Below are 23,587 nucleotides of genomic sequence, written 5' to 3'. Positions count from 1 at the left end.
TAGCTATTACTTTTGTAATCAGAAAAATGCAAAATTGTTTATAACAATATTTTTAGGATGCTCTCCTGTAATATCCTCATGTAAAAGTATCTGTGAGACACAAACTTAGAATATATTTTGTTGAATAAATATTCAAGTAAGTCCACACTCTACTACTAGTAGGTAAAGAGTTGGAGCACCTGGAAGCTGCCTCATAAATAATCATTCTCCTCTTGGTGAATCCTCCCTGGTCTGGTGCAGTTCAATAATTCTTGTCATATGTTCTACTTGCCAGCTGCTCATCTGTCTCACGCTGCTTAGGTCACTGACATTCATGCTTCTAATGGTACAGTGTAAACAGAAAAGAATACTACAAGCCTGGGTCACAGTTTTAACCAAAACCTAAAACAAACAAAACACTGACAAAATATATGTCAAAATATACTTCACAATGCAGTGTTTTCTTATTTTAAACATTATTATTGTATTATTGAAATCCATGTTACTGTGACTGAGATCACTCTATTAAAATGAAAAAGTTAACAGGTTTCAAAAGGTTGTATAGTTTGGGCAGACTTGAGATAAGCCCAGTATGAATTTGGAAACATGGGTTCTATTTGTGGTTCAGAGTAGCTATATATTATTAGACTGTCACTTCTCTTGGAGCTGGTTTCCCTATCTGGAAAAATAGGGGTTGAGGACCATGAATGCTAAATCACCCCTCCCCCCATGCCATGTTCCCCCTGGATATTAGAAATTCACGGCTTAGAAATTTGAGATCGTGGAATCCAATGTTTTCAGTGTCATAAAAGTTTCATAAACTAAAATTTTCATTCCTCTTGCAAACAGGCTGACCACTGTACTGTATATCAAGGGCCAAAATGAGTTGTAAATAAAAGTTTGACTCAGTGGTGCTTCATCTGGATGAATTATAAGCCTCAAAGAACCTAACTGTAGCAAATTAATCAAGAAGCATATTCATTGTCTATGTATGCCTTTTTGAAACTGAGTTTCTCTAGTGCACTTGAAAGATGACCATTGTTCACTTGTGAAACTGACATATTTGTTCTTAGTATAAGAACATGCATTTTGGATGTAGGCCAAGTTAAATTATTCCTCCTAGAAAATACCCCTTTCACCACAAATGACAAATTCTTCCCTAAAACAAATCACTGTATTCACACACCTGCTTATTGTAAATTATTTCAGTATTGTCCCCAGTCCATCACTTACTTTTAGTTTAAAAATGGAATGTTTTTAGTCAAGGAAAAAAAATACTTAGAAGGAAAGATAGGATATATATTTCTCTTCTCACCATGAATGAAGCTGGGCTATCTTCCAGGTATTTCTCATTTGGTTTAGGAGACAACTTTAAAATCTATACAAAGCTAATTACTATGTATTGTGAAATCATAATACACAACCAAGGATAAAGGAAAAAGTGGGAATCCATAGAGGACCCCATAGTACAGATAGACACATGTATCTTTGAGGAAAACTGTGACACAACCACTTATACAAGGTCATAGAGGTTATTCATTAAAATCTTTACCTTGTAAATGAACCCCAGCCTAGATTTAATGCTTGGACTATTTGTATGCAGAGGCACTCAATCATTATCCACTTTCTAGAATTATAATTTATTTCTGCTATTGCATGGAAGTATCAATCAGGACTAGCCAAACTAATTCCTAAAATGCAACTGAAAGTAGCTATAATTAAACTGATTAGAATACAAATTTCAATGATCATCTTTTATATAGAAAATGGAAATTATGTACTACATATACTTTTCCCACATTCAGTATTCACACATTCATTCATCTACTCATTTCACAAATACAGTGAAATGTGGACATTGTTTGTCACAGTCTATGTCTATGCATGTGTCTGTGATTACACACTTACACTTATATGAAGCATAGAAATTTAAGAACTTAGGAAAGTCTAAGAGTTATGAGACACTAGTTTTAGTCTTGGCACTTAAACACATTGTATTTCCTAAAGAAGGCCCATGAAATTTCTCTTTTACAATTTGACACACTCCAATCAAGAGGCAGAGTATAATTTCCCTTCCTTTCAAACCTGGTAGGTGATATAACTTCCTTGTAATTGCTAAAAATGTAGCAGAATGTATGCTCTGTGACTTCCAAGGCTAGTTCAGAAAAGGTCAGACATCTTCTGCCTGCTTCTCTTTGAACCCTCTAGGGGAGCAAACCACAGTAAAAGAAGCGTTATTTTCCTGAGACTAACATATTGGAGGGGCTACATGTAGACACTTTGGTCAAAAGTCCCAGCTGACCCCAGGTATCTTCCAGTCATCCCTTCTAAGGTGTCAAGAATGTGAGTAAAGCAGTCCTGGACCTACAGACCATGGCCTCCTCCAGCTGAGTACAACTAACTGACCTCAGTCAATGCCATGAAGAGCAGAAGAATTATCCAGCTGAGACCTACCTAAATTCCTTAACTATAGTATATGTAAAATGTAATAAAATAGTTGTGGTTTTAAGCCACTCAGTTTTAAGGTCGTTAGCTTCACAGCAGTAGTAACTGGGATATATGTACAACTTAATAGCTATGTAACTGTTGAAAAGTTACCCATTTCTTTTTCTCATTTGTAAAATGACAACACCAATATAGATCCTTCCCAACCAGCATGAAATAACAAGAGAAGATAATAGCTGTGGGAGTGCATTATGATGTGACATAATGGTAAAGCATTATCTCTATCCATCCATCCCATCCATCCATCCATCCATCCATCCAATGTAAAAGTCAGTCTGGTGTTTCTAACATTCAAAACACTATAATCCTCTACACTATACGGAGATGGCCAAATGGTTTTAAGGCATGTACTTTGTTATCTAAGTTACAACCTCAGTCCCAATTGGAGGCTACATTTTGCAAACTCTCCTTCTGAACAAATATATTATCTCCACAGTTCAAGTACTTCAGGTTTCCCTGAGTCACATGGACTGAGCACTGAAATCTCCTTTATATGATTGTTTCTAACAAAGTACAATTAGAGGTGTCATTTTAGCACCTATTTTCCTCAAGCCCACATTTCTCTTTCATCCTCTCAGCAAGATGAATACCAAGTTAGTCTCATTTCTTCACCCTTCCTTCACCCAATACTTTTTGGGTCAAGAAATCGAAGTTGCAAATGAGGTAAGTGTAGTGCTACCACGTTGAATCCTCAGAGCTAGTTGGTGCCTCTAATATAGCCTGGGCTGTACTGCCCTGCCTCTAGGTTTCAGTCTTCCAGAGTTTCAGTAACTTCATTTTGGATATTGTCTTAAGCCATCTTTCCATGGCCACTCTAAGGGACACATTAGATGTGTTTTCAAAGTGACTTTCCAAGCTGAATCCCAGCCAGGTTACTAGGTTCTTTTGCCTGAGCTCTCCTAAGTGTGAAAATGTCAATATTCACTTTTCCATTACAAGAAAAAACTCAACACATACTATGCTATGCCTGTTAACGTTTTCTTTCTCCTGTCAGTGATATGGATATATAGAAATTCACACTGTCCCAGTTCTTTTATCTCTCACTGGTAGTCAGTGATGTATCCTGGTGGTGGCTACAAGCTGAACCTTTATAAAAATTAAGAAAAAAAAACTGAACCTTTGATCACGCATCTCTAATAAGGAAGCAAATTCTAGGCTGTAATACTGAATTTGCATACACGTCTCTGAGGTCAAAGTTCGTTTGGAGGGCAAGTTCATATAGGTATATACCGCATTAAGAAAACATGGTGTTTGAAAATCTGGATTTATGGAATGGGGAAAATTGAGGAAGTGAAGTGGGGTGAAGTTATTCTCTTTTTTGAAGTTTTTTCTATATTATTTCTTTAAATACTGATCCACAGGTACATATTTATTTATTCTACTGAAGTATAGTTGATTTACAGTGTTGTGTTAATTTCTGCTGTACAGCAAAGTGACTCAGTTACACACATATATACATTCTTTTTATATTCTTTTCTGTTACGGTTTATTGCAGGATATTGAATATAGTTCCCTGTGCTATACAATAGGACCTTGTTGTCTATCCATTCTATATGTTAATAGTTTGTATCTACTAACCCTAACCCCAAACTCCCAGTCCATCCCTCTTCCACCCCCATACCCCTTGGCAACCACAAGTCTGTTCTCTATGTCTGTGAGTCTGTTTCTGTTTCGTAGATAGATTCATTTGTGCCATGTTTTAGATTCCATATAAGTGATATCATATATTTGTCTTTCTCTGTCTGACTTACTTCACTTAGTATGATAATCTCTAGGTCCACCCATATTGCTGCAAATGGCATTATTTCATTCTTTTTTATGGCTGAGTAGTATTCCATTGTATATATGTACCACATCTTCTTTATCCACTTATCTGTTCATGGACATTTAGGTTGTTTCCATGTCTTGGCTATTGTGAATAGTGCTTCTATGAACTTAGGGATGTGTGTATCTTTTTGAATTATAGTTTTGTCACAGGGGCATATTTTAAATGCAACATTAGTTACAAAATGTGTATGTACACATAGAAATTTTCAGAATTATATATTTTGCAGAGTAGGTTGTATATGTATAAATTATAACTAGATACAGTATTGCTTCAGGACAGAAAACTAAAGAAATGGGTAAGTAGTACCTTACTCACTGCCTATTTTGTGAAAGAAATAATGCTAGGGACAACATATGCATTCTTCGTGTTGATATTAAAGAAATTCTACCAAAGGGCATTGGGGATGGAGGGACAAATTAGGACTATGGGATTAATAGACACAAACTACTATACATAAAATAGATACGCAACAAGAATTTACTGTATAGCACAGGGAATTACATGCAATGTCTTGTAATAAACTATAATGGACTATGTATAATATGCAAAAAAAAAAACCAAAAGTGAATTGCTATGTTGTACACCTGAAGCTAACATAATATTGTAAATCAACTGTGCTTTAAAAAAAATTCTATTAGCCCCATTTTAAAGATAGGGAAACTGAGACTCAAAATAATTAAGTAAATTATCCAAGTTTGCTCAATTGGTAAAGGGTAGAAATGATTTAAATTATAATTCAACTTCATATTGCCTGGTAGCCTTTGTCTTCCATTACTTCCCATGCTCTACCCTTTATGCTCCAACCACATTGAATAGTTTGAGGTATACACTTTTCTAACTTCCTACCTTTGCTCACAAAGTTCTCTCCTTCCAGGATGCTGTTACTCCCATTTCTACACACCATATGTAGCCCCACCCAAATAGCTGTCTTTCTTGAAGACTTTTTCAACATCGTCAATCAGAACTGTCTCATTTTCCTGTGTTCTCATGGCATTTTGTGAAGCTTTGTCGTAATGCCTTGTATGTTATCTATGTTCATGTCTTAGCTTCCCAGCCAGCCAGCCTTCAATAATAATACTCAGTTCTGCTAGTGCATTAAAAATACATCACATGTTCCCATTCATTTTCTCTTTAAAGGAAAACTCTCCTAGTGACTGGTAGTTGTGAACTCATTTCTAGTGCCTAACATGAGAGTTCAATTTTTAAACTAAAATATTATGATCCATTTTTGTTTAATTCATCATAGAATATACTCTTTTCTAGAGAGTTGTATTCTAAAATCAACAAAAATTCTCTCTCCATATCTATTTGTACCTATCAGTTCATCTACTTCTTTAATAGAATTTCAGTCAGCTGTGACTTTCTGGAACATTAGTTAATATATTAATTTAAAGTTCAGCAATTTGTGAGAATCTACAAAGTCCACAATAGGTCATGATTAACACTTAAATGATGGCTTATGAAAGTGGGCAACCAGTCTCAGCATCTGCATTTCTGCTGGGCTTTACTATTCTCTCCTCCTTGTTTTGACACCTATGCTATAATTCCCATAAATGAAACTGTGATTTCATTGCGGCAAAAATGACTCCAAAAGAAAGTTAGCTGATATTTCTCTTGATAAAAGGAGGGAGGGAGCAAACAGTGAAGTCTAAGGAAGTGACAGTCCTTAGAAATAACCAAAAAAGCAATAAAAATATGCCTAAATTAAAGAGAGGAAGAATAAATTTTATGGTAGCTCACATGAAATCAACAAGCCCACCAACCATATGCTATATATAGAAATAAGAAAAATATAATTTCTCTATTTAATTTGCCGAAAACACTGCTCGTGAAGTGCTAGATAAAACACTATGAGCCTGAAAGATTTATCTACTTTTTAAAGGAATATTGCATTGCATTGCATGGGGAGAAACATATAGTGGTATGTGTCAACTAAGCGTTTCATGAAGCTCTTAAGATGTAGCTCTTACTCCCAAAAAGTTGTCAAACATAATCTTTCATTGTTATGACACATCTATTTACGTATCATCAAACTGCCTTTAAACAGGGTAAAGTGACAAGGTCTGAATTCCATGAGATTTCAATATTCAATGTAGAAAAAGATCAGTTTATTTTGACTTTTTGAGGCTTACTCTTTCACTTACTTCTGAGTTATTGATCTGCAAGTTTTATTTGCCTCCTCTAGTTCTCTATACATTAGGAATTAATATTTTTGTTTGCTGTGAGCATTTTTCATTCACAATTTTCTGAGGCGTTCCAACTATTGAAATTATCTTTTTCAGTTATGTAAAGAAAACAATTAATTTAAAGCACTATTCTGGCTTAGCTGTCTCTTCTACTATTTTTGACTCATCTAGAATTACTTTTAAGTGAATTTTCTTGAGCATATGTATTGCCTTCAGACATATTTTCAGTGCAAGAACTAAGCAAGTAGTTTTTTTAACTTCTTCATTCTTTAGCTTCTAGTCAGTCACTGCCCAGTAACCTACATTAATTTTCCGGTTAAGTAACAAAAATGTCCTCCGGACTATATAACTTTAAGAGAAACTGTTGATTTCTAATTACATATTGAATTTTGCCACCATACAAGTTACAGAAAACCAGAAAGAATTATGTTTGCACAAAGCTTGTATCGGAAGTAATATTTTTATGTTTGCCATAGTGAGTTATTTTATTGATTTTACAGCATTGTATCTTTTATTCTTTATAATATGAAGTTTGTGATTAGGTTAAATCTGAAAGGTTAACTCTGTAATCTGGAAAAAGTCTGTTTAAATATCTTAAAGAGGATGAGGAAGAACCACAATTTAGAACTATCTTCTTATTCCTAGGACTAGTGTATGAATATAAGTGTCTGTGTGTGTGTGTTTATGACAGGTAAATGAAATTCCTTAGTTCATAGTAGATTTAACATCTACTACATGCAAGTAATTATTCTATGTTTTTAGATACAGTGATGACTAAGATATGGTCCTGGTTCAAAAAGAATTTACAGTCTTTTTATTGTCCCGGCTTAGACATCTCTTCTGAGCTCAAGACACCTATACTGGACAACACTGTTGACTTAAAAAAATGCACAATGTGAGAGTTGCGAGTTAAATTTTATTTGGGGCAAAATGAGGACTATAGCCCGGGAGGCAGCATCCCAGATAGCTCTGAGAAACTGCTCCAAAGAGGCAGGGGGGAAGGTCAGTATATATATTATTTTGGCGAAGGGGGAATACATGCAATCAAGCATATATTTTTACAGAAGGTTTCTGCTAGTCTCGTGCAGGTTACTGCTAGTCACGAGGAGCAGATGTCACCATGAAGGCTTTCAGTGCTTTTCTAGATATGAGGAGATGCAAGAATTGGGCTCATAAAATCGGCTCCTGAAATTGTCTATCTGAAGACCTGTTCTGCCAGTTTTTCCCATAGCACAGAGTGCCTCATTTCTGCTCTCCACCCTGAACTGCTTTCAGGGGTGTTGAAAGTCAGCAGCTGCAGCAGCACCTGATTTAATCCTTGTAGCGATAGATGGCAAGTGCCAATTCGTAGTTGACAACACCTAACACAATGCCTGACACATAATAGACACTGAATAAATATTTGTGTTATGAATACTTCTCCTTTTCAGGGGCCTTAACTACTAAAGTTCTTTTGGACACGGACTTCTTCTCCCTCTGTGATCTCTTCTACTCCCCTACTTCAGTGGCCAATATATGCTGACAACCTTCTCAATTTATTTCTCCAGCCTGAAATTCTATTCCAGATTTCAGATCTATATATCCCACTCTACATCTGTAAATGGATGCCTCAGGGGCTCTTCAAATTCAAGATTCCCATTAGGGAACTCATGAGCTTCAAACCCATCCTTCTGTTAGCCCCACTATAAACTTGGTATGTCCTCATTTGTTCCTAATCTTAGTAAACAGTATCACCATTCACTCAGCTACAAGGCCACCATTGCATAGAGACCCTAATGAAGCCTAATACCTACTTCCAGGTACTCACATCTTTTTATAAGTCCCTCTCCTTGAGTATAGGCAGGACCTGTGACTTGCTTCTAACCAAAAGAACATGACAAAAGTGATGGATGTCACTCCTGTGATAATGTCACATCATATGACTCCATCTTGGTAGCCAACTCACTATAAAAACTCTCCTTGCTTTCTTGACAAAGTAAGTGGCCATGTTGGGAAGGCCTATGTGGCAAGGAACTGTGGGCAGCCTCTAGCAACATGGTGCATTATTGGTACAGTGAGAGTAAGTTAGAGCATAGAGAGTATTGGACAGAAGAGATTATGGGAAAAGAGCCTGGAAAGGTGGTTTAGGGCTAGATTGTGAAAGACATTATCCTGCCAAGTGAAGGATAATTTGTTACTGTGACAACAAAGTAGTTAACTCATTAAATAAATGGTTGTTCCATGCTTACTAATTGCAATCAATTTTCTAGTCACTAGAGATACAGCTGAGAACAAAACCCCTGGCTTCAGAAGCTTATATTTGTAGGCAGAGTCACTGAATGGTTAAAGCAGGGTATATGTGAGGTCACATTTGGATGTTAAAAGAAAAACTAAAATGAAAGATTAAATGACAAATATCATATGATATCGTTTATATGTGGAATCTAAAAAAATGGTACAAATGAACTTATTTACAAAACAGAAATAAAGTTACAGATGTAGAAAATAAACTTATTGTTACTGGGGGGTGAGGGAGATAAATTGGGATATTGGGATTGACATATACACACTACTATATATAAAATAGATAACTAATAAGGACCTACTGTATAGCACAGGGAAGTCTACTCAATACTCTGTAATGACCTATATGGGAAAAGAATTTAAGAAAGAGGGGATATATGTATATGTATAACTGAATCAATTTGCTGTACAACTGAAACTAACACAACATTGTAAATCAACTATACTTCAATAAAAAAAAGAAAGAATGATTAAAATAGGAGAAAGTGGAGGCAGGGAGAACTGGAACCCAATTCTGGAAAATTGTTAACTAATAAAAAAATATAGAAAATACCAGATAGGAAGGAGAAGGGTGAACGTGGCAGGGCAGGAAGTATAGCTGCTTACTACAAGCAAACACAACATTAGGCACGCAGTAGGGCATTGAATGATTGCTGATATGAACCCAGCTTTTGGCTTCATTCTAACTTTTTCCTACTCCCAGCCAGGTGGGGCTAAGCTACTTGGATCTGGGTCCATTAATGCGCATTCTGTGATTGGTCTTTTTAAACAGGTAAAGTTTGGTTCTTTAATTTGACAGCTCCTTCTCTGAGGTGGTAGTTTTAAATCCAAGAATATGTTGGCCATGTGTTGGCATTATTAGAACAGTAGCCCTTCTGCCACTTGGAAATACAATCTGCTTCTGAGAGCAGCTGTTTGTCTTCATTGAAAAAAATCACTTTATCTGAATTTTACACTTTCCTACTTGACTCTGGGTTTTCATTCTCTATCTGCTACTGATGAACTTATCCTTATTTGGAAGAGCTCTTTTGAATTTTTGCAGGATCATATTTAAGGCAGAGTAACATTTTCACAGCAAGTTACATATACTTCAATGAGCTTTTCAGACTATACTTTAAGAAAAGAATATGTGAGCCTAAATATAAGGGTAAAGGTAGTTTGCCATTTTTCCCTTACTCATATGTATCATCAATGTCCCAAAATTTAGGTCAGGCCTGGGAAGTGAAAATGGGATGAGAGAGCATTCTAATGGAGAAGATTAGCATACTTACAAGTAATTAACACCATATAAGAATTTACATAGCAAACAATATAGTTATCTTACTAAACTGCATGCAGCCACCTTAAAATTTGGAGCCCACAGTAAAAGTAAATTTGGGTTGCTTCTCAGCACTGGCATTGACAGGTTCATTTTTGTTTTTGTTTTTTTTTTTTTTTTTTTTTTTGGTTTTTGTTTTTGCAGTACACGGGCCTCTCACTGTTGTGGCATCTCCCGTTGCGGAGCACAGGCTCCGGACGCGCAGGCTTAGCGGCCATGGCTCACGGGCCCAGCCGCTCCGTGGCACGTGGGATCTTCCCGGACTGGGGCACGAACCCATGTCCCCTGTATTGGCAGGCGGACTCTCAACCACTGCGCCACCAGGGAAGCCCCCGACAGGTTCATTTTTTATGATGCCTTAATCTAAAGTGGTTTTGTGAACTGAATTTATGTGCTGCTACTAGGCTAATAATACACAATACATTTTATTTTTTTTAATTTTTAAATTTAATTTTTTATACAGCAGGTTTTTTTAGTTATCTATTTTATACATATTAATGTATATATGTCAATCCCAATCTCCCAATTCATCACACCACCACCCCCCACCGCGACTTTTCCCCCTTGGTGTCCATACATTTGTTCTCTACATCTGTGTCTCTATTTCTGCCCTGCAAACCGGTTAATCTGTACCATTTTTCTAGATTCCACATATATGTATTAATATATGATATTTGTTTTTCTCTTTCTGACTTACTTCACTGTGTATGACAGTCTCTAGATCCATCCATGGCTCTACAAATGACCCAAATTCGTTCCTTTTTATGGCTAAGTAATACTCCACTGTATATATGTAGCACATCTTTTTTTTTTTTAATCCTTATTAGAGTATAATTCCTTTACAATGGTGTGTCAGTTTCTGTTTATAAAAAAGTGAGTCAGTTATACATATACATATGTCCCCATATCTCTTCCCTCTTGCATCTCCCTCCCTCCCACCCTCCTTATCCCACCCCTCTAGGTGGTCACAAAGCACCGAGCCGATCTCCCTGTGCTATGCGGCTGCTTCCCACTAGCTGTCTATGTTACGTTTGGTAGTGTATATATGTCCATGCCACTCTCTCACTTTGTCCCAGCTTACACGTCCCCCTCCCTGTATCCTCAAGTCCATTCTCTAGTAGGCCTGCATCTTCATACCCATCTTGACCTAGGTTCTTCTGACTTTTTTTTTTATATTCCATATATACATGTTAGCATACGGTATTTGTTTTTCTCTTTCTGACTTATGTAACTCTGTATGACAGACTCTAGGTCCATCCACCTCACAAAAAATAACTCAGTTTTGTTCCCTTTTATGGCTGAGTAATATTCCATTGTATATATGTGCCACATCTTCTTTATCCATTCATCTGTCAATGGACACTTAGGTTGCTTCCATGTCCTGGCTAATGTAAATAGAGCTGCAAAGAACATTTTGGTACATGACTCTTTTTGAATTATGGTTTTCTCAGGGTATATGCCCAGTAGTGGGATTGCTGGGTCATATCATAGTTCTATTAGTTTTTTAAGGAACCTTCATACTGTTCTCCATAGTGGCTGTATCAATTTACATTCCCAACAACAGTGCAAGAGGGTTCCTTTTTCTCCACACCCTCTCCAGCATTTATTGTTTGTAGATTTTTTGATGATGGCCATTGTGACTGGTGTGAGATGATATCTCATTGTAGTTTTGATTTGCATTTCTCTAATGATTAATGATGTTGCGCATTCTTTCAGGTGTTTGTTGGCAGTCCGTATATCTTCTTTGGAGAAATGTCTATTTAAGTCTTCTGCCAATTTTAAGATTGGGTTGTTTGTTTTCTTGATATTGAGCTGCAGGAGCTGCTTGTATATTTTGGAGATTAATCCTTTATCATTTGCTTCATCTGCAAATATTTTCTCCCATTCTGAGGGTTGTCCTTTCCTCTTCTTTATGGTTTCCTTTGCCGCGCAAAAGCTTTGAAGTTTCATTAGGTCCCATTTGTTTATTTTTGTTTTAATTTCCAATTCTCCAGGAGGTGGGTCAAAAAGGATCTTGCTGTGATTTATGTCATAGAGTGTTCTGCCTATGTTTTACTCTAAGAGTTTGATAGTGTCTGGCCTTACATTTAGGTCTTTAATCCATTTTGAGTTTATTTTTGTGTATGGTGTTAGGGAGTGTTCTAAATTCATTCTTTTACATGTAGCTGTCCAGTTCTCCCAGCACCACTTATTGAAGAGGCTGTCTTTTCTCCACTGTGTATTCTTGCCTCCTTTATCAAAGATAAGGTAACCATATGTGTGTGGGTTTACCTCTGGGCTTTCTATGCTGTTCCACTTATCTATATTTCTGTTTTTGTGCCAGTACCATAGTGTCTTGATTACTGTAGCTTTGTAGTATAGTCTGAAGTCAGGGAGCCTGATTCCTCCAGCTCCGTTTTTCTTTCTCAAGATTGCTTTGGCTATTCGGGGTCTTTTGTATTTCCATACAAATTGTGAAACTTTTTGTTCTAATTCTCTGAAAAATGTCAGTGGTAGTTTGATAGAGATTGCATTAAATCTGTAGATTGCATTGAGTAGTATAGTCATTTTCACAATGTTGATTCTTCCAATCCAAGAACATGGTATATCTCTCTGTTTCTATCATCTTTAATTTCTTTCATCAGTGTCTTATAATTTTCTGCATACAGGTCTTTTGTCTCCTTAGGTAGGTTTATTCCTACATATTTTATTATTTTTGTTGCAATGGTAAATGAGAGTGTTTTCTTAATTTCACTTTCAGATTTTTCATCAGTAGTGTATAGGAATGCAAGAAATTTCTGTGCATTAATTTTGTATTCTGCTACTTTACCAAATTCATTGATTAGCTCTAGTAGTTTTCTGGTAGCATCTTTAGGATTCTCTATGTATAGTATCATGTCATCTGCGAACAGTGACAGCTTTACTTCTTCCTTTCCGATTTGGATTCCTTTTATTTCTTTTTCTTCTTTGATTGCTATGGCTAAAACTTCCAAAACTGTGTTGAATAATAGTGGTGAGAATCGGCAACCTTGTCTTGTTCCTGATCTTAGTGGAAATGGTTACAGTTTTTCACCATTGAGGACAATGTGGCACTGTGTTTGTCATATATGGCCTTTATTATGTTGAGGAAAGTTCCCTCTATGCCTACTTTCTGGAGGGTATTTATCATAAATGGGTGTTGAATTTTGTCGAAAGCTTTCTCTGCATCTATTGAGATGATCATATGGTTTTTGTCCTTCAGTTTCTTAATATGCTGTATCACATTGATTGATTTGCATACATTGAAGAATCCTTGCATCCCTGGGATAAACCCCACTTGATCATAGTGTATGATCCTTTAAATGAGCTGTTGGATTCTGTTAGCTAGTATTTTGTAGAGGATTGTTACATCTATGTTCATAAGTGATATTGGCCTGTAGTTTTCTTTCTCTGTGACATCTTCATCTGGTTTTCGTGTCAGAGTGACGGATGCCTCATAGAATGAGTTTGGGAGTGTTCCTCCCTCTGCTATATTTTGGAAGAGTTTGAGAAAGATAGGTGTTAGCTCTTCTCTAAATGTTTGATAGAATTCGCCTGTGAAGCCACCTGGTCCTGGGCTTCTGATTTTTGGAAGATTTTTAATCACAGTTTCAATTTCAGTGCTTGTGATTGGTCTGTTCATATTTTCTATTTCTTCCTGGTTCAGTCTCGGCAATTGTGCATTTCTAAGAATTTGTCCATTTCTTCCAGGTTGTCCATTTTATTGGCATAGAGTTGCTTGTAGTAATCTCTCATGATCTTTTGTATTTCTGCAGTGTCAGTTGTTACTTCTCCTTTTTCATTTCTAATTCTATTGATATGAGTCTTCTCCCTCTTTTTTCTTGATGAGTCTGGCTAATGGTTTATCAATTCTGTTTATCTTCTGAAGGAACCAGCTTTTAGTTTTATTGATCTTTGCTATCATTTCCTTCATTTCTTTTTCATTTATTTCTGATCTCATCTTTATGACTTCTTTCCTTCTGCTACCTTTGGGGTTTTTTGTTCTTCTTCCTCTAATTGCTTTAGGTGTAAGGTTTGGTTGTTTATTTAAGATGTTTCTTGTTTCTTAAGGTAGGATTGTATTGCTATAGAGTTCCCTCTTAGAAGTGCTTTTGCTTCATCCCATAGATTTTGGGTCGTCGTGTTTTCATTGTCATTTGTTTCTAGGTATTTTTTGATTTCCTCTTTGATTTCTTCAGTGAACTCTTGGTTACTAAGTAGTGTGTTGTTTAGCCTCCATGTGTTTGTATTTTTTACATATTTCTTCCTTTAATTGATATCTAGTCTCATAGCATTCTGGTCAGAAAAAGATACTTGATACAATTTCAATTTTCTTAAATTTACCAAGGCTTGATTTGTGACCCAAGATATGATGTATCCTGGAGAATGTTCCATGAGCACTTGAAAAGAATGTGTATTCTGTTGTTTTTGGATGGAATGTCCTAAAAATATCAATTAAGTCCATCTTGTTTAATGTATCATTTAAAGCTTGTGTTTCCTTATTTATTTTCAGTTTGAATGATCTGTCCATTGGTGAAAGTGGGCTGTTAAAGTCCCCTACTATGAGTGTGTTACTGTCGATTTCCCCTTTTATGGCTGTTAGTATTTGCTTTATGTATTGAGGTGCTCCTATGTTGGGGGCATAAATATTTACAACTGTTTTATATTCTTCTTGGATTGATCCCTTGATCATTATGTAGTGTCCTTCTTTGTCTCTTGTAATAGTCTTTATTTTAAAGTCCATTTTGTCTGATATGAGAATTGCTACTCCAGCTTTCTTTAGATTTCCATTTGTATGGAATATATTTTTCCATCCCCTCACTTTCAGTCTTTATGTGTCCATACGTCTGAAGTGGGTCTCTTATACACAGCATATATATGGGTCTTGTTTTTGTATCCATTCAGCCAGTCTATGGATTAAATGCTCTATGTTCATAAGTGCATGTAAGTTCATAGAGCATTTAATCCATTTACATTTAAGGGAATTATCGATATGTATATTCCTATTACCATTTTCTTAATTATTTTGGGTTTATTATTGTAGGTCTTTTCCTTCTCTTGTGTTTCCTGCCTAGAGAAGTTCCTTTAGCATTTGTTGTAAAGCTGGTTTGGTGGTGCTGAATTCTCTTATCTTTTGCTTGTCTGTAAAGCTTTTAATTTCTCTATCAAATCTGAATGAGATCCTTGCTGGGTAGAGTAATCTTGGTTGTAGGTTTTTCTCCTTCATCACTTTAAATATGTTCTGCCACTCCCTTCTGGCTTGCAGAGTTTCTGCTGAAAGTTCAGCTGTTAACCTTATGGGGATTCCTTTATGTGTTACTTGTTGTTTTACCCTTGCTGCTTTTTATTTTTTATTTTTGCGGTACACGGGCCTCTCACTCTTGTGGCCTCTCCCGTTGTGGAGCACATGCTCCAGACATGCAGGCTCAGCGGCCATGGCTCACGGTCCCAGCCACTCCACGGCATGTGGGATCCTCCCGGACCGGGGCACGAACCCGCGTCCCCTGCATCAGCCGGCGGACTCTGAGCCACTGCGCCACCAGGGAAACCCTCCCTTGCTGCTTTTAATATTTGTTCTTTGCATTTAATTTTTGATAGTTTGATTAATATGTGTCTTGGCATGTTTCTCCTTGGATTTATCCTGTATGGGACTCTCTGTGCTTCCTGGACTTGATTAGCTATTTCCTCTCCCATATTAGGGAAGTTTTCAACTGTAATCTCTTCATATATTTTCTCAGTCCCTTTCTTTCTCTCTTCTTCTGAGACCCCTGAAATTCAAATGTTGGAGCATTTAATGTTGTGTCAGAGGTCTCTAGACTGTACTCAATTCTTTTCATTCTTTTTTCTTTATTCTGCTCTACTGTAGTTATTTCCACTATTTTATCTCCAGGTCACTTATCCATTCTTCTGCCTCAGTTATTCTACTATTGATTCCTTTTAGAGGATTTTTAATTTCATTTATTGTGTTGTTCATCATTGTTTGTTTGCTCTTTAGTTCTTCTAGGTCCTTGTTAAACGTTTCTTGTATTTCCTCCATTCTATTTCCAAGATTTTGGATCATCTTCACTATCATCGCTCTGAATTCTTTTTCAGGTAGACTGCCTATTTCCTCTTCATTCGTTTGCTCTGGTGGGTTTTTGCCTTGCTCCTTCATCTTCTGTGTTTTTCTCTGTCTTCTCATTTTGTTTAACTTACTCTGTTTGGGGTCTCCTTTTTGAAGGCTGCAGGTTCTTAGTTCCCGTTGTTTTTGGTGTCTGCCCCCAGTGGGTAAAGTTGGTTCAGTGGGTTGTGTAGCCTTCCTGGTGGAGGGGACTGGTGCCTGTGTTCTGGTGAATGAGGCTGGATCTTTTCTTTCTGGTGGGCAGGACTGTGTCCAGTGGTGTGTTTTGGATTGTCTTTGAACTTATTATGATTTTAGGCATCCTCTCTGCTAATGGGTGGGGTTGTTTTCCTGTCTTGCTAGTTGTTTGGCATGGGGTGTCCAGCACTGGAGTTTGCTGGTTATTGACTGGGTCTGGGTCTTAGCATTGAGATAGAGGTCTCTGGGAGAGCTCTCACTAATTGATATTATGTGAGACCGGGAGGTCTCTGGTGGACCAATATCTTGAATTCGGCTCTCCCACCTCAGAGGCACAGGGAGGACACCCAGCTGAAGCACAAAGACCCTGTCAGCCACACAGCTCAGAAGAAAAGGGAGAAAAATAAATATATATGTAAATAAAATAAAGTAATGTAAAAAAGTCATTAAAATAAAAAAATGTCATTAAAAATAAAAAAATAAAAATGTAATAAAAATGAAGAAAGAAGGAAGAGAGCAACCAAAGCAGTAAACAAATCCACCAGTGATAAGAAGCGCTAAAAACTATACTAAAATAAGCCAGAAAAAGGACAGACAGAACCCTAGGACAAATATTAAAAGCAAACACATACAGACAAAATCACACAACGAAGCATACACATACACACTCATATAAAGAGAAAAAGGAAAAATATATATATATATATTTAAAAAAGGAAGAGAGCAACTAAATCAGTAACCTAATCTACCAATGATAATAACTCTAGATACTAAACTAAGATAAACACAAAACCAGAAACAAATTAGATGCAGAAAGGAAACCCCAAGTCTACAGTTGCTCCCAAAGTCCACTGCCTCAAGTTTGGGATGATTTGTTGTCTATTCAGGTATTCCACAAATGCAAGGTACATCAAGTTTATTGTGGAGATTTAATCCTCTGCTCCTGAGGCTGCTCGGAGAAATTTGTCTTTCTCTTCTTTGTTCGCACAGCTCCTGGGGTTCAGCTTTGGATTTGGCCCCGTCTCTGCATGTAGGTCGCCCTCTGGCGTCTTTTGGGCATTCTTAAGTCTTCTGCCAGGGTTCAGTAGGTGTTCTGTAGGAGTTGTTCCACATGTAGATTTTTTTTTTTTTTTTTTTTGCAGTACACGGGCCTCTCACTGTTGTGGCCTCTCCTGTTGCACAGCACAGGCTCCAGACACGCAGGCTCAGCGGCCATGGCTCATGGGCCCAGCCACTCCATGGCATGTATGATCTTCCCAGACCGGGGCACAAACCCATGTCCCCTGCATCGGCGGGCGGACTCTCAACCAGTGCGCCACCAGGGAAGCCCTATAGATGTATTATTGATGTATTTGTGGGGAGGAAGGTGATCTCCACGTGTTACTCTTTTGCCATCTTGAAGGTCCCCCCAGCATTCCTCTTTTGAGTTTTATTTTACAAAATGAGTTGGATCCAGATGTGCTGAATTGACTGCACTCATTCAAGTTCTCTTTTTCTCTCATTATCCTTGTCAATGTGAAGTAAACGTTATAAAATATTCCTCTGTGTATAGTTACTATTATCCTCTTCCTAGATTATTATTTCCTAAACTAGTATCCTCCATAGGCAGGAGGTCCCATGGCCATATATTACTGTATCCCTGAATACTGTATTTTTTAAATATTTTATCATATTTGAAATTGGTTTTTTTACATTTTATCATATTTGAAATCAAGATTCATTTATTCCTTCAGATAAAAAATATTACTGCCCTTGTGGAAGTTATATTTGGAGGACAGAGGGGAATACAGTATAAAACAAAGAAATTATATAGTATGTTTGATGGTAATTAATAAGTCCAAAAGAAGGACAAAACAGGATAAAAGTAACAGTGGACCTCATTGGTAAAGAGACTTTGGGAAAACAGTCTTGAAAAAAGTGAGAGAGTGAATCATGCACTTATCTAGGACAAACATATTCTAGGCAAAGTGGACAACAAATGAAAGGCTGTGAAGCAGGAGGGTGCATGGTGGGTTGGAAGTATTGAAGTGCAATGAGACCAATGAGCCTAGGAGTGTGCAAGGAGGAAAGTAGTAGCAGAGGTCAGAGAGGTAAATGCAGACATAAAACTAAGGAAGCAGCAGGAAATCTTGACATCAGGGCCAGGAAACTGTAGACATCAAACTAAGGCAGAGGCAGGAAATATTGACATCAAGGCCAGTGAAATATTTGGTATGTGTGCATCCAATTAACCATGGACAATTTGTGCAGGCAATGGGATTAACTAATTTGACTGTCTTTGTTGATCAAAGTAACCTGTTATTGGTACTTCCCTGGTGGAACAGTGGTTGAGAATCTGCCTGCCACTGCAGGGGACACAGGTTTGATCCCTGGTCCAGGAAGATCCCACGTGCCACAGAGCAACTAAGCCCGTGTGCCACAACTACTGAGCCCATGTGCCACAACTACTGGAGCCTGCGTGCCTAGAGCCTGTGCTCCACAAGAGAAGCCACCACAAATGAGAAGCCCATGCACCACAACAAAGACTAGCCCCCGCTTGTCACAACTAGAGAAAGCCCTCGTGTAGCAACAAAGACTCAATGCAGCCAAAAAGAAAAAAGTAACCTGCTATTTAATGTTTTATTCTACAGATAGAGCTGAAGACTTCAAGTTAGTACTGGTATAATAAATCAGAAACATATGCCATGGTATAATTCTCTGTTTGCAGAGTTAAGCTTAGGATGACATTGTATTAAAGGGTGGGCAGAAGAGGGGCTTCTATGTTTTTTTTTCTTTAATTCCCACCAGAAAAAAAGCCTTTTCAATAAGATATCAACACATCAACATGACTTGTTGAACAATGAAGAAATGAGTATGTCAAACTCTCACATCTTCATATAGATGTCTTTAAATTCAATTATTTGAAATGAATTTTTAAAAAAATTGTTATGGTATAGTTGAAATGAATTGTGTTAATATATCTATGTAGATAATATTAGTAGATAATCAAGCTTTGCAAACATCAGTTGCAAGATATTAGAGCCATATTCATCTTCCCTATTACTTCTGGGTCCAGTAATTCTTATACACTAAAAAAGATTGGGCTTATACTCCAGAACCTGAAAATGGACCCAAATACTGTTTACACTTAATTTACTCATTTTGCTCTAGTTTATACCAAACCTCAGATTAAACAGTAGTAAAACTTCATTTCTTTAATCATTTTATAAAATTAACACATTGACTTAATCAAATTTGCCTTTCCTTTGCATTACACAATGTTCAAGTCTTACTCTACCCTTTGGATTGCCTAAACCCCTTAATGAAAAGAGGAGCTCTCTGATGCAAGCTTTCAGAATGAGATATTTAAAGTAATGTGTTTAAAAACACAGAACAAAGAAATTATATATTAAGTACTCATTTCTCAATGATTTATTAATGGCTGGGTTGAACCATGGGGGCAGAATAGTATCTTGTGATTGTCTATGTTATGTTTTTGCCTTGAAGTTAGATAACTTGGGTTTGGTTACAGTTCAGTTATTCACTGGCTCTGAGCCACTACTTCCCAACTGAAAGTAAAAGGTTACACTAGCACAATTATTTGAAAGCTATTTTCTAAGAGATGCAAAGAAGATACTTCAAGGGCTGCTGCTGGGGTTAGGTAGGGGTGGGATGAACGGGGTACACAGCTGTTCTAAGAACATCTGTTATATATATTGAGATTCTTTGTAAGATTTCACTGGAAGTAGCTTTCCAGTGTGAAAATTATTTAACAATTGTTGTATTGGGGCAGTGTTCATCAAACTTTTTGCTTTCTTAGACCATTAAAAAACTTTTAATATACTTACTCCCTCAAAAAGTTATATATTAAAAGCTAAAAATGTTCACTGTATGTTTAAATGGTCACAAAGAGTATACTTTTAGAGCATATTACAAATATTAAATTTTAAAAATAAAAGTACTTCGTCATCTTTTTAAATTCATCCAATAGTATCTATATATCAAACAACTGGGTACACACCATTATCCATTAAAATGGACTTGAACAATCTGTAACTGTCAGAAATTTAACATTGTTCCTTTTCGTTTTGTAACTCATATAGCTATTTCCACAATATTTTATACTAGTGTAATATATTTTATGTTTAAACCTTTTATGGAACATAAGATCATATTTCTTGGACACAAAAATATGTATATACATAAAAATGTTCACTCAAACATTTCCTGTGACCATACATTCCTATGGATTAAAAAAATTCAGGATTGAGTTATCATTACACTTATTTAGTAGTATCCAGTTGATCAAAATAAAAAACATTACACATATGAATAAAATATTAAAAACAAAGTTAATATTTCTTAGAAATCTATTTCTTAAATGCATTGGACAAGAATAATTTTTGCAATGAGTTTATTTGCCCCTAGATAAATATTTTTGTGCTAAAATTAAGTTCATTCATGGAGAACTTTTGTTCTGTGTGTGATGTTTGGGTTTGCATATATGTTAGGCCTGGAAACTTATTTGTGGCAATTACAAGATGGGAAAGGAGTCTTATTTTAGAAATGTCTCATACTCATTTGATCTCTGACTTATCTGGCAAAAATTTATAAGCTGTTAACTGGTTTAGGTCTTCCTTCAATGGGCTTGAAATAATTGGAAGCCGCATGGATGGCAAAGAATGTGTCACCAAGTGGTAGTTTGATTCACGTTCTCAACAGTTACAACAGTGCTTGTTAGGGACAAGTTGAGAGCACTGCCGTTCTTTCATAAAGTGGAGACAGGAGGATTGGGACAAGAAACAGGGGAAAGGACAGGACAAGCGGCTTAGACGCTGCTTCCAAGCAGATCAGTTTCCGAAAGATGACATGTAGACGTTAGGGAACTGAAAATACTTTCTCTTAGAACTAGCCACATCCAAGTACCCCTTAAAAACTCTTCATGGACCTCTGTACACATATATGGATGCCCTAGTATAAAAGCCACTGCTCTGGAGGATCTCTTGGGTCTCCTCACATTTTATCATTTGTGATCTCTTGTAGTTCATCATATTATGCATTAGAAACCTAAAATCGCTTTGTAATGGAGAAGCAAGAAGGAAACACATAGATTTCATGAATGCAAAATATGCCTCACCCTTTCATATTTACATCAGATTAAACTTCTCTAAATAACGGTATCCCCCAAATCAGTTATTGTTCTTCTCATGTGTATCTGATTGAAAAGTGAACTTGAAAACTGAATTTTACAGTTGACTTATAACTAGATCCAGAACAAATCAGCCCCGTTTCATGCCCCTTGCCTACTGATAAATTGAATTGACTTGAGCAGAAACACATTAAAATGTAACATGAGAAGAATATAGGAAGAGAGGAAAAGTGGAGTGATAATTACCATAGAGACATTATATCGACCCTGCTATTAGTTTTTCATGTCACTAGCAAAACTGAGAAGCAAGCTCTTGAGAGTAAATACAATGACTTATTTTTATGTTACAATTATATTGTCCTAGTTTAGAAGAGAAGCATGACACAGCTACGTGAATTCAGTGTGAAGCTCTTCTTTAGGTAATTAACTCCATCAGTGACACACTATTTTCAAATAACAAGGAACATACAATTTTCACCTGAGGGCTCCAGACATTTGGCTTCCTCAAATCAAGACTATAGTGATGGTCATACGAACTTATCTACCAAACATAAACAGACTCACAGACATAGAGAACAGACTTGTGGTTGCCAAGGGGGAGGGATGGAGTGGGAGTTTGGGATTAGCAGATGCAAACTGGTATATATACGATGGATAAACAGCAAGGTCCTACTGTATAGCACAGGGAACTATATTCAATATCCTATGATAAACCATAATGGAAAATAATATAAAAAAAGAATAAATATATGTATAAGTGAATTACTTTGCTGTACAGCAGTAATTAACACAACATTGTCAATCAACTATACTTCAATTTAAAAAAAAAAGACTATATAGTGATGGGGACTAATTAACCCATCAGTGCAGGGTGGCCCACTGGTCTGTCCTTGGATATCTTGAGCAGCATGAAGAGTCTTTTACTGCCCATGTAAATATACAATGATATCACCATGAAATGTGGTATCTGGTTTCCACTGTCAGACTTGGAGGTTTACTGGCATAATGCATGCAGGCAGAATGACTGCCTAATGTTCTTGGGTCCTAGTAAGTTTTTTAGGAAGGTTCGATGAATATTTGTGGAAGGAAGAAGGAAAGGAGGAAGAAAAGCATTCTATATATTTTTTAAGGAAACCTAGTAGATGATGGCCATTCTGACTGGTGTGAGGTGATACCTCATTGTAGTTTTGATTTGCATTTCTCTAATGATTAATGATGTTGAGCATTGGTTCATGTGTTTGTTGGCAGTCTGTATATCTTCTTTGGAGAAATGTCTATTTAGGCCTTCTGTCCATTTTTGGATTGGGTTGTTTTATTTGATATTGAGCTGCATGAGCTGCTTGTAAATTTTGGAAATTAATCCTTTGTAAGTTGCTTCATTTGCAAATATTTTCTCCCATTCTGAGGGTTGTCTTTTCATCTTACATCCACTATGGAGAACAGTATGGAGGTCCCTTAAAAAACTAAAAATAGAACTACCATATAACCCAGCAATCCCACTACTGGGCATATACCCTGAGAAAACCATAATTCAAAAAGAGTCATGTACCACAGTGTTCATTGAAGCACTATTTACAATACCCAGGACACTGAAGCAACCTATGTGTCCATTGACAGATGAATAAAGAAGATGTGGCACATATATACAATATAATATTACTCAGCCATAAAAAGAAACAAAATTGAGTTATTTGTAGTGAGGTGGATGCACCTAGAGTCTGTCATACAGAATGAAGTAAGTCAGAAAGAGAAAAACAAATACCGTATGCTAACACATATATATATGGAATCTAAAAAAAAAAAAAAAAAAGGTTCTGATGAACCTAGGGGCAGGACAGGAATAAAGATGCCGACTTAAAGAATGGATCTGAGAACATGGGGAGTGGGAAGGGTAAGCTGGGACAAAGAGAGAGTGGCATGGACATATATACACTACCAAATGTAAAATAGATAGCTAGTGGGAAGCAGCCGCATAGCACAGGGAGATCAGCTCGGTGCTTTGTGACCACATAGAGGGGTGGGATAGGGAGGGTGGGAGGGAGACGCAAGAGGGCAGAGATATGGG

The sequence above is a fragment of the Leucopleurus acutus genome, assembly GCF_964270905.1.
Source record: "Leucopleurus acutus genome assembly, chromosome: X".
NCBI classification, from domain to species: Eukaryota; Metazoa; Chordata; class Mammalia; order Artiodactyla; family Delphinidae; genus Leucopleurus; species Leucopleurus acutus.
Note: the sequence above shows the minus strand (reverse complement) of the source record.